The sequence below is a fragment of the Tupaia chinensis genome, unplaced genomic scaffold, assembly GCF_000334495.1.
Source record: "Tupaia chinensis unplaced genomic scaffold, TupChi_1.0 Scaffold000147_1, whole genome shotgun sequence".
NCBI lineage: Eukaryota > Metazoa > Chordata > Mammalia > Scandentia > Tupaiidae > Tupaia > Tupaia belangeri.
In genome coordinates, this window is record NW_006159617.1 from 453,925 (window position 1) to 472,712 (window position 18,788).

The following is an 18,788-nucleotide window of genomic DNA, read 5'->3' on the forward strand; positions in this document are numbered from 1 at the left end:
ACAGATGACGTAATGACTATGTCGCTGGATCTTCCACATAGTCAACTGTGGTTCAAGTTCCAGACCTGGTGGCTTAAACTCATGCCGGGCACGTATGCATGCATGCTCAAGATCCCAAGAGAAGAACGGAGGAGAAGGGATTTTGGTGTGGCCATCCCCCCTGGGGGGTGATTTCTCACTTTCTGTTTCTCTGTTTCTCTGGTGAGCACATGTGCCATATAGCACAAATCTCTCTTTAAAAAGAAAAAACAAACAAAAAAAACACAAAAAACAAACAAACAAAAAAAAACAAAGTATACTGAGAAGGTATGGGAGCTATGTGCTGCATATTTTTTATTTAGTACCTGACTAGGAGTTTGACTTTGAGAAAGGCATATTGATCTATTATAAACATCGTAAGGCTTACAAGGTACACTAGACTGATAAGTATCCCAAGTAGGTATAGTGGTATGATTTTTTTTTTGTTGTTTGTTTCTAATATGTTTGTCTTAGATCTAAATATTTGTTAAGGAGTTCAAAGCAATTAAATTTTTTTGTTTTAAAAGTTTTTGCCATAGGGCATGTGCTCTTGCTAGAGAGAGACAGAGACAGAGGAAAAATAAGAATCACCCCGGGGGGGGGGGTGAGCATGCCGTAGTCCCTTCTTCTGGGATTTTGGGCATGCACACACATACACTCAGCATGAATTTTAAGCCAGGGACTCAAACCATGGTCAGGCATTTGGGAGTCCAGCAATGTAACCACTATACCATCTGCTGCTCCTCTCTTAAAATTCTTAAAAGCACTAAAAAGAAACAAAATAGTTTGTAGAATCAAATTATTCTTACACTGAGTTTTTCATATAAATGGAAAAAATGGACCACTGAGGTTAAGATTTCAGGACTTTATTTCTTTAGTGGAGTCTTGGGAAAGATCTTAACATAGTGTTGAAAATACTGAACAATCAGATAAATGACAGCAGGCCTCTTCTTTGTATTTAGACTCTTGAGTGTCAGGCTTGGTTTAAATAGAATAATGAAAGACGTCTTGTTTGGAAGACATTGATACTATGTTAATTAATAGGCAAATTGTGACAGAATAGGTAAAAGTATGTTAGTGACAAAAATGAAGCTGGGCTGTGTGTGCCATCACACATATATATGGTTAAGGCAAAGAAAATAATGCATGTTTTACTTCCTCTCTGAGAGATTAGACATGTTAGAAGTCCACAGGTAGTCCTGACTTAAAGAAGTCTCTGAAGTTGTTAATCTAGCTTTTCTCAGTTTTACTAGTCTATCCTTATTAACTTGACTGCTCTATTTATTACACTTTGTGAAAACCTATACTTAGCACATCTTCCCATCTCTGGTGTTGCACATGGTATTTATTTTTCTTTTTTAACTTTTGTAAACCCTCCCATTCTTTCTTGATTCAGTTCTAAAGTCTTGTAAATATTACAAATGTCAAAAACTGCATTGTTCCCCCCGTTGCTCTTACAGCATTTTGTTCTGTATGGTTTTTCTTTCATATTTCTGTTCTAGAATTGTCTTTTGCTATTATTTAAAGTAACATCAAATATTCCTCCTCAAGTTCTCTTTACTTTTCTCATAAGCAATTGATGCCTCAGAAGGTCAACATTTATTGAACTGAGTACCAGGTTCTTTTCTGGTTGCTCAAGGTATAGCAGTAAATAAAGGTCTTATAGGGCTTGTACAGGGGAGACAGTAAACAAAATACTAAAATTGCCTGCCCAGTAATGGTAAGTACTTGGGTGAAAAATACAGCATATTATGGAAGCTAGGTCAGGGAGGGGGTGCTCTTAAGTTTTAATAGGGTAGTCAGAGAAGGCCTCATTGAGAAGGTGACATTGATACTTGAGCAGACTTGAAGAATATGGGGGCAAGGACGGGGTGGGGAGGAGGTGAACAACTTTCCAGGAAGAAGGATAACTAAGGAGATGTGAATGTTCTGAGTATGTTGTAGAACACAAGGTGTCCAGTATGGCTGAGAAAGATGAGTTTAGGGAATACGATTGGAGAGATGTGAGGGGGTAGAGTGACTGGTGTTTGGCCTGTACACTTTTTGCGTCCCAGTCCCAGAGTGGGGCTGTGAGAGAATTCACATTTCTAACAGGTTACCAGGTGATAGCCACTGGACTAAGGGGCACCAGGGTGGAAGCAGGGAGACTGTTAGGAGGTAGTATTCTAGGTAAGAGGTTACAGGGGTGTGGACACAGTTGGTAGCAGTGGAGGTGGTAAGTAGTACTCATATTTGGGGTATGTTTTAAAGGTACAGCCGGTAGGATTACTAATGTTACAGCTATTAGTTTAAGAGCAAGAGAAGAGCCAAACAAGGCAAACGAGATTTGAGGAATTGGATGAAATGCAAAGATGAACAAGTATATTCAGTAGTTAAGTGTGTACTAAGAACAGTCCTTGAAAGCAAGTAAAGTAACTTATTCACAAAGAGAAAGGTGTAACTAGTAGATGCTTTGCTTCAAGTGTACTCATGGTAGGTTGAGTGTTAACCTCTGGACTTAGTAAATTCGGGAGGCACTCTTAGGTCTCTGACTAGAGGTGTACAGTAGTGGGGTAAAATTGTAGTTAGAGTGGGCCAAGGAGATATTAGAAGTCATGGTTTTGAGATCAAGAGGATGAGAGAAATGGGGACGGTAGTTGGGAGTAGGAAAGTGGTAGTGTAGGAAATAACAGCAGTTTGTTTCTTTGTTTTGTTTTTGGAGATGTTTTTGCTATAGGGCACGTGTGCCCACCAGAAAGACCGAGACAGAGAGACAGAATGTGAGAAATCACCCCCCAGGGGGGATGGCCACGCCGTAATCCCTTCTCCTCCATTCTCCTCTTGGGATCTTGGGCACGCACGCACACGTGCCCGACGTGAGTTTAAGTCACCAGGTCCGGGACTCAAACCGTGGTTCACTACATGGGAGTCCAGCAACATAGCCATTACACTAACTGCTGGTCCCTACAGCAGTTTCTTGAGGTTTTTGCTTTTTTCTTTTTCAGGGTAACAAGTATGAGAGAGCTTGCAGAGTCACAGCGTAGGTGGGTCTTGTTCACGTCATGATCGCCCAGCTCACCAGGATTTGGGGTGAACAAACACAGTCAACCTGTTTCAGGTTGACAAGGTCAGGATTTGAACCTGAACTTGGCCATGTGGCTTCCAATATTGCAATTTTTAAGCTGCTATCTGTGCCACTAAGGCTGGACTGTTTGTGTTCTATTAGGAATGGTTAGTGTGTGGGGGGGAGGTAGAGGTGTAATTGTTCTGGACCAAAAAGTACAGAGAAAGGAGTTACTGCTTGCTTTTGATTCTCATAATAGATTTAAAATAAAATCTCCAGATTTTGGTATATGGTCTAAAGTGTGTGAGAGAGTGTTTATCTTTCTATCCCAAATTTTTCTCAGCTGGGTCTGCCTGTTTTTTCTTAGTAGAAGGGGCAGCTGTCTATCTCTCTGAACTCTTCTTTGTGGTCAAGCCTTTCTGACAGTGGACTTCCCTCCCCCACTCCCCCAACATTTTTGCTTATATTGGGTTAACGGAAAAGTCATGACATATTTTTGCATAGAAAAACATGTCTTGACTTCCAACCACCCAGTGTAAAGATTGAACTGGAGATTAAGATTTCTTCTCCATTTAGGACAGTGATGGAGCACACCCTCAGTTTGTAATTTTAATTGATAGATGTTACCATTTGTATTTCGGACTGACTGACTTAATTCCTGAGTACGTATGTGCACATGAGAGAGAAGAACTTCTTCAGGGCCTGGTCATGTCACTGTGCAGTGGAACCAGCCCTGTATTTCTGACATCTTGATCATAATGTAATATGTCTGAGATCCATAGTCCACTGTGTCTTGCCACTCTACTTAGAACAGGGCTAAGCACGTAAAGACATAGAGAAGGTCTCAGTAAGGTTTCCCTCAAAAGACCAAAGCTGAGTGTGGAGCCTAATTGCTTGATAGGTTAATACCAGTCATTTGTGCATTCAGACTATTTTTACATTCTACCTTTTTTTTTTTTTAGTTAGTTATATTCTCCACTCCTTATATTTTTGAGAAAGGGGAAAGAATTTCCATTAACTTTGAGGTCATTTAATACTTTATAACAAACTACCCCACGGTTGGTGGCTTAGAACAAAATTAGTCATTTATTATGTTTGTGAATGAGCAATTTTGGTAGGATTTCATGACTATAATTGAAGCACTTTGGGTCTGTAGAATTTGCTTTCAAGAGAGTTTATTTATATGGCTGTTAAATTGCTGTGTGCTTTGATCCGGGGGTGCACTCAAGTCTCAATTTCTCTCAACACGGGCCTTCCAAAGGCTGCGTGTGCTTCCTTTGCTACGTTTGGATGAGTTTTAAGAGCAGGTATTTCAAGAAAAATGAAAACTGCCAGTTTTACCAGTCTGGGCCCACATTTGGCCCAGTCTCTCTTCTCCCATATTCTAAATAGCTTGCCCAGATTTAAAAGAGGGGGATCATAGGCCCCACTGTTTGATGAGAAGAATGTCAAAGAATTAGTGACCATCTTAATTTACCACACTGTAATCTCAGAAGGAGAAAAATGTTGGGGGATTACATTTTTCTTTCCCACGGCTTACTCCTTTCTGAGGGAAGTAGTGACTCAGTTGCTTGTTGAATATTGTAGAAGGATCTAGGTATAGTTGACTGTGAGCCCCTTTCCTTTGACGATCAATCTGTCCAAAGGAAGCACGTCTTATTTCCTACCATGTGGTAATAAGGTTAGTGAGATAGCTTGGCCCTTATGGGGAAGGCCTGTGGTTTTCTTTTTAAATCATGATAAAATACACCTAACAAAATTTATCATTGTAACCACTTTAAGGAGTACAATGCAGTGACATTAAGTATGTGCACAGTGTTGCCACAGCCGTTACCATCATCTATAACTTTTAATGGCCACAAAGGAAACCCTACCACCGTTAAGCAGTTACTCCTTATTCCCCAGCCCTTGGCAACCACCAGCCTGCTTTCTGCCTCTATGATTACCTGTCTAAATATTTCATATAAATGAATTGTGCACTATGTGGCCTTGGGCTTCTGGTTTCTGTTTACACATTTTGAAGGTTTATCCATGTGCATCATTTTTATAGCTGAGTAATATTACATTGCATATTTATTCATTTTATTCATTCATCTGTGGATGGACACTTCCACCATTTGCCTTTTATGAATAATGTAGCAATGAACATTGGTGTACACGTTTGAATTTCTGTTTTCAGTTCTTTTTGGTATATACCCCAGAGTATAATTGTGTCATGGCATAATTCTATTTTTAACTTTCCGAGGTTGCCTTTTTAAACTTTTCTCTAGGAGCTGCAACATTTTACAATGCCTTGATCGCTTTCAGTTTTTCTCCGTTCACACATTTATTTCTCAGTTTTGGTTTTGTTTTGTCTTTAAATTATAGCCATCTTTTGTAAGGTATAAGATATCTCCTGTGGTTTTAATTCTCATTCCCTTAGTGACTTGATGAGCATCATTGGATAAATTTCTATTCAAGTTTTTTACTTTTTTTTTTTTGAGAGAGAGAATTTTGTTATGGGATGGTACGTGTGCTCGCTAAAGAGACAGAAAGTGAGAAATCACCCTTCTAAGGGGGTTCCCATGCCATAATCTGCTCCTTCATTCTCCTGGGATTTTGGGCATGGATGCATGTACACATTCCTGGCAGGAGTTTTAACCTGCCGGGTCCAGGACTCAAATTGTAGTTGACTAGGTGGGAGTCCAGCAACATAACCATTACGCCATCTGCTGATCCCTTTTACCTATTTTTTTAGTTGCATTTTTAGTAGTAGTAGGATTTTTAAAAATGCACTCTGGATATTTAACCCTTATCAGATACATGATTAGCAAATACCTTCTCTCTCTCTTGTAACTTGTCCTCTTTTTTTATTTGTGAGAGGTTTTTGCTATAGGGCGCGTGCGCTCACCAGACAGACAGAGACATAGAAACAGAAAGTGAGAAATCACTCCCCAGGGGGGATGGTCACACCGCAATCCCTTCTCCCTTCTTGGAATCTTGGGCACGCACGCACATGCGCCTGGTGTGAGCTTTAAGCCACCAGGTCCGGGATGCCAACTGCGGTCAACTACGTGGGAGTCCAGCGACATAGCCATTACACTAATTGCTGGTTCTCCCTTTCCTTTTTTGTTTTTGAAAAGTTAAAAATTTCTTAATTTTATTCTCATTTGTATCTTTCTGTTCAAGTGAGAAAGACATGAAGTAGCTGATTGTACACTGAGATAGTGATACCTTGTGGGTATTCTTATGAAATTAAAGGTTCAGGGCTATAGAACATGTTAATCTGCAAAGAGGTGGTAGTCTCAGTCATTGTTGCACATTAGAAGCAACTAAGGAGCCGTCAGGTAGCATGGAGGTTAAGGCACTGGGTCCCACATTTGCTGACTCCATTGTTTAGGTCCCAGATCCAGTAGCTTGACCAGTTGCATGTGCATGTATATTCAATATTTGAAGACACTGCAAGGGAAGGGATTGCAGTATAGCCATTGTCCCCGGGGAGAAATTTCTCACTATGGCTCTCTGTTCTGTGTGTGGTGAGTGCATGCACCCTATAGCAAACCAAAAAAAAAAAAAAAAAAAAAAAGATTTAAAAACATGGGGCCTATTCTGTGGCCTGGTGGTTAAGGGAAACCATATCTCACATGACTGACTGGTTTGAATCCCAATCCCAGCAGCTTGAAAACCTGCCAGCTATTTGTGCATATATGCTAAAAATATTAACAATGAGAAATGAGAAGGCATTGCTGTATTACCAGACACCATTGGGGGTGCTTTCTCCCTTTCCTGTCTGATGAAAGTGAAAATTCCCTCTGAAAATAAAAAAAAAAAGAGAAATTAAAAAATTAAGTCCATGGGCCAGCAGGTGGCGTAGAGGTTAAGGGACTGGATTCCACAGTTTATCCCATGGTTTGAGTCCCAGACCCAGCAACTTGAAAATCATGCTGGGTTGCGGGTGCATGCATGCCCAAAAATCCTGAGAGCAGAATGGAGGAGAAGGAATTATGGCTGGCCACCCCCCTTAGGGGGTGATTTCTCTCTCTCTCTTTTTTTTTAATCCTGTGAGCACACACTTCCTATAGGGAAAACAAACAAAAGTCCACCCCAGACTAAGAGTTGTTATAACATCTGGATAAGGCTTAGGCATAATTTCTAGTTTCTTGAAGTGATTGTAATTTGTTGCCATGACTGAGAAGCACTGATTTAAAGGAAATTGAGGGGCCAGCAGGTGGCATGGTGGTTAAGGTGCTGGACTCCTACATGGCTGGTCACAATTCAAGTCCCAGACCTAGCACCTTGCTTTTGTGCTTTCCTGCTTTCCCTTTCTCTCTCTCTCTCTGGTCGAATTAAAAATAATAATAGTGACAATAATTTAAATTAAGTACTTTTTTCAAAAGGAAGTGGAAATTTAGTTGTACCTTTCAGCCACACTTGCATACAAATTACCTAGGTTCTTATTAAGTTGAATATTCTGATTGATAAACTAACACAAAATGGATCCAAGACATATGTAAGAGGTAAATCTTCAACATTCTTAGAAGAAAATAGGTACATAGGTGTTAATCTTTTTCTTTAAGAGAAATTTTTGGTATAGGACATGCGCCCTCATAGGAGAGACAGAAGTGAGATCACCCCTAGGGGTGATGGTCATGCCGCAATCTCTTCTCTGTTTTCCTCTCAGGATATATTGCACGCGTGTACACACACCCAGCATGAGTTTTAAGTCACTGAGTCCGAGAATCAAACCCCGTGAGTTATGTGGGAGTTCAATGACGTAACCATTACACCATCTGCTCATCCCAGGTGTAAATCTTTGTGACCTTGGATTTAGGCAGTGGTTTCCAGTGGTTTTTTAGATGTAACACCAAAAGTGCAGCAACAAATGAAAAAAAAAAAATAGGCAAACTGAACTTCATTGAACTTTTGTGCTTCAAAGGAGATTATCAAGAAATTGAAGACAGCCCATAGAATGGGAGGTAGTATTTGCAAGTCCTATAAGTGATAAACAACTCAGTTGAAAAAGTTAACAAAGGGGCCAGATGGTATTGTAGCACTGTGTGATGCTGGACTCACACGGGAATGTCCCAGGTTTGTGTCCTGAGGCCTCCCTGTGCACACAAGGGGGTCAGGCGCATGCCAGTGATCCAAGCTTGCTAAAGCTGGAGGCAAATTGTGGCAGTAAGACTTCGTTGGAGGTGCCTGTTTCCTTCCTCCTACTCCTCCACCCCCGAAGAAATAAAATAACTTAGGAAAAAAATTGGCAAGGGGTTTGAATAGATATTTTTCCAAAGAAGATAAATAATAAACATTTGTAACGTAGTCTTTGTCTTAGGGAAGTGCAAATCGAAACCTTAAGGAGGGCTGGTCCCATGGTGCAGTGGTTAGATGCTGTGTAGGGGAAGCAAGATTTTTACATGGCCGAGTCCTGGCCTTCTTAGTTTGAGAAACACCCTAGGTACACATACCTGTGCCAAGGATTCTGACAGGATGGAAGAGAGGAAAATGAACTACTGCAGCATGACCAGGCTCCATTGGAGAGTGCTTTTTTTTTTTAAGGTTTTTGCCATAGGGTGCATGTGCTCGTCAGAGATAGTGAGAAGGAAAGAGAAATCACTCCCAGGGGATTGGCCATACTGCAGTCCTCTTTCCTCCATTCTCCGGGACTTTTGGGCACACATGCACACATGCTTCGCATGATTTTCAAGCTGCCAGGTCCAAAACTCAAAACATGGCTGTCTATGTGGGAGTACAACTCCTTCACCACCACACCACCTGCTGGCTCCTCTCTCTCCTTATTACAAGGGTGCACCCTCTAACTTTACAAATGTAACAAACCTTAAGGAAATAACAAATTCATATGCATTAGGATGTCTGTTTGCACAAAGATCATTAAAGTGTTGGTGAAGATTTACAGAGATTGATTAGAACCCTTTTACATTGCTGGTAGGAACATAAAGTGGTGTAGCCACTTACAAAACAGATCAGCAGTTTCTCAAAAAGTTTAACTGCTTTAAATGTAGAGCTAATATTTGACTTAGTAATAGCCCTGTTTAGCACGTGGGTACATAAGAAAAATGGAAATATTGTGTCTCCTAAAAAAACTTAAAACATGAATGTTCATAGTAGCATTGTTATTAATAGTCAAAAAGTAGAAACCACCCAAATAATTATGAACTGTTGAATGGTTTTTTAAAGTATTACTTAATTTTATTTATATATTTATTTTTAATTGACCAGAGAAAGACAGAGAGAAAGCCTTCAGGTCCAATATTCAAACCGTGGTCAGTCATGTGAGAGTTCAGTGCCCTAACCACACCAACTCCTGGCCCGAATGGATTTTTAAAATGTGCCATTTATACAGTGGAATATTACTTAGCAACAAAAAGTGATGAAGTACTGATACATGCTAAAGCAGGTGTATTTTTACATGGACACAGGGTACTCCTAGGGCACATATATTGACTAGATTTGGGTGGGATGGGAAAACTATTCAAGGTCTTCTAGTTCCATATAGCTTAACCACAAGAGCCCTAGCCACCAAAGGGAAAGTGGTTTATGTCCATTATTTCATGTCATTCAACCCTCACCTTAGGGCATAACTACCTAATATAAGCTGGCCCTTACTTAGGAGGGAAGTTACCAAATTCACCTTTTTAAGATTTATTTCACATTCTTTCACTGAACATCATCACAGCATACAAGATGGGATTTCCTATCCAGAATACACTATATAGTGGCTTAATCGTACATGTTATTGTCAACAAATAATTTTCTATTTTTTGTTACTTGTATATTTATACCCCCCCATTTCTCACCCTCTGCCATTCCCCACTCTACTCCCACACTGCAGTTGCTTTCCATTCCTTTTTTATTTTTTTCCCACATTTTATTGATTCACAGAATATCTTAATTAACCTCAGTACTTTCAATAACAAGTTCAGCTGATATATACATATCTGTGAACACATGTTGACTTTAGGCATGAAACTCTGAGTGGAATAAAAATATTATAAAATAGCACCTAGCTTAGGCTATATAGCTTACTGGTCATTAAATAAGTTTTTTTTTTTTTTTTTAAATAAGTATTTTTAAATATATTTTCTAATTTCAAGAAAGCCATTTTTAGCTTTAATAAATCAAAATTTAAAAATGATAAGAGAACTTTGACTTTAGTTCTGACTTTTGTTTTCCTGATGTAGCACTCCTTTCAGAACTTCTTGGAGAACTGGTCTGATGCTGGTAAATTCTTTCAGGTTTTGTTTATCTGAGAATGTTCTTGTCTTTTCTTCCCATATGAAGCATAATCTTGTCGGATATAGTAATCTTGGTTGAAATTGTTTTCACTCATCACTTTGAATATATTTTCTTATTCTTTCCTTGCTCACGTTGTTTCCGATGAGGGGTCCACTGTTAGCCTGATGGGATATCGGGATATCCTTTGTTGGTAACTTAACATTTCTCTCTTGCCAGTCTTAGTATCCTGTCTTTGTGGTTTTGGTCAATCTGGCTATAATGTATCTTGGAGAAGATCTTCTTGGGTTGATTCTATTTGGGGTCCTTTGTATTTCTTGGGTCTGAATTGAATACCTCTTTAGGTTTGGAAAGTTTTCTTCCAGGATTTTATGGAATAGATTATCAATGCCCTTTATTAGTCTCTTCACCTTCTGGGATAGCAGTTGTCCAGAAATTTGAATGTTTAATGGTATCTAGTATTTCTTGTATATTGTATATTGTTCTTATTTTTGGGGGGGACTATTTTCTCAGTTTTCATATGGTGGATTTTACAAGTCCAATGATTCTGTCTTCTATATCTGAGATTCAATCTTCTGTATGATCTAGTCTGCTTTTAATACTTTCAAGGCAGGTTTTGACTTCCTGTATTATAGCCTTCATCTCTAACAGGACCATTTGATTCTTTTTTATGGTGTGTATTTCCTTTTTCAGATCTTGTAAGAACTTCTTCACCTCCTGGAACTTGTCACCTCTTTTCTCCTGCCTCTTCTGGAGAACTTGTCTCTCTTCTCTTTCCTCTCTGTTAGCTTTGTCACTATGAATATTCTAAATTCCTTATTTTTTTGGAGAGGTTTTCGCTATAGGGCACGTGCGCTCGCCAGACAGACAGAGACATAGAGACAGAAAGCGAGAAATCACCCCCCAGAGGGGATGGTCATGCTGCAATCCCTTCTCCTCCATTCTCCTTGGGATCTTGGGCACGCACGCACACGTGCCCGGTGTGAGTTTTAAGCCGCTGGGTCCAGGACGCAAACCGCGGTCGACTACATGGGAGTCCAGCGACATAGCCATTACGCTAACTGCTGGTTCCCCAATATTCTAAATTCTTTATCAGACATTTCTGTAAGTTCCATAGTACTGGGTGTGGATGAAGAAGAGTTATTCTTTTCCTTTGGGACAGAGATATTTTCTTGGTTTCTCATATTTCTTGTGCCTCTGCAGTGATTTCTAGTCATCAAATGGGTTATTCATTTCTTCCTAATTTCTCAAAGTTCAATCTTAGTGATCAGAGGCATGTAGGAGGAGCGATCTACAAACTCTTTGCTGTTCCATTTTTCTCCAGGGGTCTCTACCAGGGGAAATTCTCAGCAGAATATCTTCATTTATCTTATTCCTTGAAAGCACTAGTTCTCAGTTCCCATGGAGGATTCAGTCTTCTTCTCAGTTCTGGTCTTGTTTGGTCTCCTTCATTTTTTGTTTCCTGAGCTCAGATATCAGTTTCAAAGTTCCTTACTTCTCCTATGAAATTTAGGAATTTTCATGCAAAAATTCCCAGTGGACTTCACATTTTCCAGACTTTTTGATGTAGGTATGGAGATTTGGCTCCTAGATTGACCCTTGATCTGTGTTTTTCCCAAATTCTCATTTCTTCAGATGGAATGTTCAAGTTAAAACTAGGCATCTGAGTTCTTTGTCATTTGAAGATACACAGTATATTCCCAACTAGTTAAAATGGAAGCCTAAAAGACCTTAATGACAATGGTCTCTTCTGAGAAAAGAGAAAGAGAAAAACGGTTTTCTTTCATCCAGGAGTAGCCTGGTTTTAACAGCTAGGCCTCCATGTCCTAACTGCTGTGCATAAACATTTCACTGAACACCATTATCACTACAAGACTATTTTGTGACCAGGATGGGTCAAGAAAAAGGGCCGTTCTGTAGTCATGTGTAAGAGAAACGAAAACATTGTCCAAACCACAGAAATGACTATAAACATCTCTCTTTCCTGTCTAATCTGCTGCTTTATCATTTGTAGCTTTAGCTTCACATAATTTTCCTTATTTTATTAAAATACCTAGCCATCCCCTACTTCTGAATAGCATTTGTTTAGAGAGAGCCCCACTTCTTTGAACCTGCCCCCAAATCACCTCACATGCATCTAAATCCTCTTTAGCCCTGACATTTTGCTAAGGTTCCCTTCCCTCACCATTCTTTAAGGTGTATTCCCTGTGTCATCTCTTGTGGCCACCCTTTTTAGATAAAGTATGCATTTTTCACTTTGTTATTCTTCACTCATTGTCCAGCAGTGTTGTTCTTGTCATGCCCTCTAGGCATTGAAGTTTGCAGGTCCTGCCATGGGCTGTCATGGTTTGGGGACCTTTCTCCCAGCACTATCTGTTGGGCCCTTAATTCAGGTATGTGTTAGATACTCAACATCAGGTCTGGAATCTTCCTAAGTGAGGACTCTGACTTCCTAGCCTTCTCCCACACAGTGGAGTTCAGTCTCCATAACATCCAAGTAAGGTAGGTTGTTCTGGGTGGTGGGAGGGGTGGGAGGGTGGGAGGCTACCCCACTGGAATGATCAAAGGTCATCAGGAGGGGCCAGCAGGTGGTGTGGTGCTTAAGGTGCTTGACTCACCCATAGCAGACCACGATTGGAGTCCTAGACCTGGTGGCTTGAAACTCACTCCAGATTCATGTGCGTGTATGCCCAAAATCCAAAGAGAAGAATGGAGGAGAAGGGATTGCGGCGTGACCATCTCCCCAGGGAAGTGATTTCATAATTCATCCCTTTCTGTTTCTCTGGCAAGCTCATGTGCCCTATTTAAGTAAATAACAAAACTCTTCAAAAACAAAAAAGATCATTAGAAAATCAAGACATTTCACACCTGAGACTCTCTGAGTTGAAACACCTCCCCATACTGATGCTTCACACATCTGAATAGGATGGATGTTTAATCAAGTGCTATTCCTTGGTCACTGCTGGGCATTCATAATGTCCATAGTAAAAAAGTTCATACCCTGATCTTGATCATTTCAGTTACACAGATTTGCTGTTCAGTGAAGGGACAATCAGCTCACACATTACAGTTGCAGAAAACTTCCTACTTGATTGTCTCTTTGAATTCGCCTATTTCAATTCCTCCTTATTTTTGCACTCTATTCACTGAAGAAGTTTATTCTCAAGCAGTCTTGAGAGGCACAGAGTCTAAGCATTGGGCTTGGGGCGTCTTGCCCTTGGTCACTCTGAGCTTGGGGCAGTGCTGCTTCCCAGAGCACAGCTATTTCTGAGTCCTCATTCCAGAGCTGGCTGCTTGGCAGATCACTGGGTCATCCTGTGCTTCAGGGGCTTCATCTTAGACCCTGCCTGATTTAACCTGGCCAAGGGCCAGGGAGGAGGTGGACAGAGGCCCTGGCAGGGGATAAGGAGTACCTAGAGACTTAAACTGTTCACATAGTTACTATGAGCTCCCAAGTCCCCCTGTTGGAGAAGCAGATCCAGGATTTGCATGATTTGATTCCAGCACTTTGTATTAGGTCAGTACTCACAACCTTGAGGGAAGCGGTAACCCTATAGTATTGTGGAGTGTTAAAAAGACAGGACAATGGGGGAACCAGCAGTTAGTGTAATGGCAATGTCGCTGGACTCCCATGTAGTCGACCGCGGTTCGCATCCTGGACCCGGTGGCTTAAAACTCATGCCAGGCGCGTTTGCATGCGTGCCCAAGATCCTAAGAGGAGAATGGAGGAGAAGGGATTGCGGCATGGCCATCCCCCCTGGGGGGTGATTTCTCGCTTTCTGTCTCTCTGTCTCTGTCTGCCTGGTGAGCGCATGCGCCCTATAGCAAAAACATCTTAAAAAAAAAAGGACAATGGGAAGATATGGGACCTGGGCTCTGCATACCTTTTTTTTTTTTTTTAAAGATTATTTTATTAACTTTATTTCAATTTGACCAGAGAGAGGGAGGGGGAGAGAGAGAGAAAACGAGAAGGCAAGCTGACAGGTCTGGGACTTGAATCACAGTAGCCCATGTGGGAGTCCAGCACCCCCAACCATCACGTCACCTGCTGGCCCCCGTATTTTTAACCTGACTAGCAATTTGAAAAAGGCATCTTTATCTCTCTATTACAAACTTAGTGAGGCTTACAGGTTGCAGTAGACTGGAGTGATCTCTTAAGTATCCCAGTGGCTATAGTGGTATGATTTGTTGTTTGTTTCTAATGTGTTTATCTTAGATCTAAATATTTGTTAAGGGTTTCAGAACATTTAAACTTTTTTTTTTTTTTAAGTTTTTTGACATAGGGCATGTGCACTTGCACAAAGACAGTGAGACAAAAAGTAGAAATCACTCCCAGAGGAGATTGCCATGCTACAATCCCTTCTCCATTTTCCTCCTGGGATTTTGGGCACACAGGCATATGTGCCTGGTGTGATTTTCAAGCCACCAGGTCTGGGACCCAAACCACGGTTGTCACGGGGTGGGGGTGGGGGTCCAGCATCTTAAGTACTACGCCACCTGCTGGACCCAAAACACTTAAAATTTTTTTTTTTTTAAGAAGTTTTTGCCTTGGAATGCATGTGCTTACCTGAGAGACAGACACAGTGAGAAGGAAAGTGAGAAATCACTCTCTGGGGTGATGGCCACACCACACTCCCTTCTCCATTCTCCTCGTGGGATCTTAGGCATGCATGCACATACACCCACCATGATTTTCAAGCCACTGGGTCTGGGACTTGAATTGTGGCCTGTCATGTGGAAGTCCAGCTACATAACCACTACACCATCTATTGGCCCTCACCTAAAAAATTTTTTTGGAGAGGTTTTTGCTATAGGGTACGTGCACTCGCCAGAGTGACAGTGAGATAGAAAGCAAGAAATCACCCCCCAGGGGGGATGGCCACACTGCAATCCCTTCTCCTGCACTCTCCTCTCAGGATCTTGGGCATGCACACACACACACCTGGTGTGAGTTTAAGCCATCGGGTCCAGGACTCGAACTGCAGTCGACTACATGGGAGTCCAGTGACATAGCCATTACGTCAACTGCTGGTCCCCTCACCTAAAATTTTTAAAAGCACTAAAAGACACTTAACATACTGTGGGATCAAATTATTCTCATACTGAGTTTTTCATACAAATAAAAAGTGGACTAGTGAGGATAACATTTCAGTCAGGACTTTATTTCCCAAGTGGAATCTTGGGAAAGATATTCTAAACATAGTGTAAATCTTGAACAATTGGATAAATTATAGCACTCGTGTGTGTATTCAGAACCTTGAGAGAGGTGATAACCCAGATTACTGGAAAGGAAAAGAAAAACTAATGTGAACTTCAAGTAGTGGTGCATGGAGACAAGGTGGGATTAAGAATCCTTCCTGTGAGAGGGAAAGATGGTGTTTGGAGTGTTGGGATAGTTTTCATTTATACCTATTTGAGACCCTGCACAAGAGTCTTCCCCAGGCCCTTCTTCCCAAGTTACAGAGGCTGAATAGGGATGTGGTCAGGCCCTTCCCATTTTACAGAGACCGAATAGGGATGTGGTCAGGGCTTGTTGGGGAACAACATTCCACTGCCCTTACCCAGGGATAGATCCAACCCTTAGCATCTGGAGGGATTCTCAGTGCCCTTTGTGCGTGCTGTGTTCCCCCAGCTACCAGAAGGCAGTACAGATTCCCACCTCTCTCCCTGCAGTTGCATTTGGGAAAATTCTCAACCTACCAGACTCAACACCTTTTTCTTTTTTAAAAAAAGCAACTTTTTTTTTCTTTTTTTTTTGGAGAGGATTTTGCTATAGGGTGTGTGCACTCGCCAGAAAGACAGAGAGAGAGAGAGAGAGAGAGAGAGCGAGAAGTCACACCCCCCCCCAGGGGGGGATGGCCACGCTGCAATCCCTTCTCCTCCATTCTCCTCTCAGGATCTTGGGCACGCACGCACACACGCCTAGTGTGAGTTTAAGACACTAGGTCCAGGACTCAAACCTCGGTCGGCTACATGGGAGTCCAGTAACATAGCCATTACGCCAACTGCTGGTCCCAAAGCAACTCTTTTCTAATGTGTCCTTAACTACTTAGAAATGAAATTAATTGCTAATAAAACTTACCTAAGCAAGTAATAAATATGATGCCTTAACTTTAATATAAATATAACAATGTAAAGAAAAGTAACTTTTTATGGAGGGGGCAGATTGTTGCTATATAGCAGACGTGCTCATCAGAGAGACATAGACATAGAGAAAGTGAGAAATCACTCTTCAGGGGGGATGGCCACACCACAATCCTTTCTCCTCCATTGTCTCAGGATTTTGGCCAAGCACACATATACCTGGTATGAGTTTCAAACTATGGGGCCCAGTACTGGAACCACAGTTGGCCATGTGGGAGTCCAGTGCCTCAACCACTACACCACCTGCTGGTCCCAAAAGTAACTCTCTTTTTAAGATAGGGATTATCAGCTATTAATATTTTTTGAAGAGTTTTAAAATATTATTCATTATTACTATTCTTCAGTTTGACCAGGGAGACAGAGAGAGAGACAAAGTGAGAAAGCAAGCCACCAGGTCCAGAACTTGAACCATAGTTAGCCATGTGGCAGTCCAGCGCTTTAATCACCATAACATTTGCCAGCCCCTGAAAGTAACTATGTGTTTGGGGCCAGCCAGCAGCTAGTGGAATGGCTATCTCACACATAGTCGACTGCATTTTGAGTCCCGGACCCGGTTGCTTAAACTCACGCCAAGTGCATGTGCATGTGTGCCCAAGATCCCGAGAGGAGAATGGAGCAGAAGAGCTTGCGGTGTGGCCATCCCCCTGGGGGGTGATTTCTCGCTTTCTGTCTCTCTGTCTCTGGCGAGCACACACGCCCTATAGCAAAAACCTTTCAAAAATGAAGCTATGTTTCAGTTTACACTGCTTGGTCATGACCAAGGTCTACTGCAGAACACTCGGAGCAGCGTGGTGCCTGGGCCCACTGTTAGGTCACTGTGAAAGAATTAACAAATGAAGGCAAAGGGGGTAGCAGGTGGTATGGCCAGCAGGTGAAGTGGCCAGTGGGCAATTGCATGAGTCCCTTTCCAGAATCCCGAGAAGGAAACAGAGAAGGGATTGTGGCATGGCCAACCCCCCTGGAGATTGAGGTTTTTGTTTTGTTTTTTTGGTTGAGATAGTTTACCTCCAACAAAATTCACCATTTTAAAGTACACTTCATATAACCTGTGAGGCCATTTTTGTATGGCTTCTTACACTTGGTATAATTATTATGGCTCATCTATGTTCTTGCATGTATCATCAGTACTTCACTCTTATTTACGGCTGAAAAATACTCCATTGTAAGGACATGCCACATTTATAAAAGCCTATTAGCTGATAGACCTGATTATTATAAAGAAAACTGGCTCTCCATTTTCCATCGTCTGTTCACTTAAAATGAAGACTTCACTGCCTCCTATTCCTCGCTACCCCACCCTCCTGCTAAACCAAGGGAAAGGCCTAGACTGTATGAAAATGGCATTAAACAGACTACCCTTTTCCTCTAGGCAGATGGTCTTAACAGCCAGTTTCTATCCTTGAGGTCTGCTATACTGAAGACCATATAAACCAGTGTCCTTAGCCAGGAAGGGAATTCACTTTCTTTTTCTGGTCTCTTCTACCAGGGAAGTCAACCACAAGCATCAGTCACTCCACGTGGAGGGTGTCAGGTGCTCCCCACCCTGTTCCCAGCACAGAGCACCACTTCAGAGCTTGCATACCATCTGCGGCTTTTGTTGTTGTTTTGGAGAGGTTTTTGCTATAGGGCACATGTGCTCGCAAGAAAGACAGAGACAGAGAGACAGAAAGCAAGAAATCACCCCCCAGGGAGGATGGCCACACCACAGTCGCTTCTCCTCCATTCTCCTCTTGGGATCTTGGGTACACACGCACACGTATCTGGCGTCAGTTTAAGCCACCGGGTCTGGTATTCGAACCGCGATCGACTACATGGGAGTCCAGCAACATACCCATTAGGACAACTGCTGGTCCCAGCCTGCAGCCTTTTGTGAGTTGTACAATGGTCTTCACTTAGAAGCCCCACACTTCACCACTGTCAAATCTTGGTGCTGCCCTCTGGGTTAGCACAAACTGGGTACCCAGAAGAGGTCCTGTTTGCCAGACATTATTCTCCCTGAGGAGCTGGAGATTAGACATGGGTTCCTTCATTGCGGATACTGGTTGCTGCTTCAGTAGGTTTGGGTGAGGTGGGGGAGTAAGGTGTCTTGTTTTTAGGTTCCTTGGGTGATACTAACATGCAGTAGGAGCTAAGAGCACCTCCAACAGGGGCCTGATGCCGTGATCCACCGCAAGCCTCAGCCTGCCCTGGCTTATGGGTGCACACCTGCCTGATGTGCTCCGAGAGGTCTCCAGATGTGAATCTGGAACCTTCTCATGTGAGTGGATGTCATACAGCATCATGTTTTACTGCCACACATCTGTCCAGCCCTGACATAACTTTAGCTTAAAAGGTAAGAAACTTGGTATTCCTG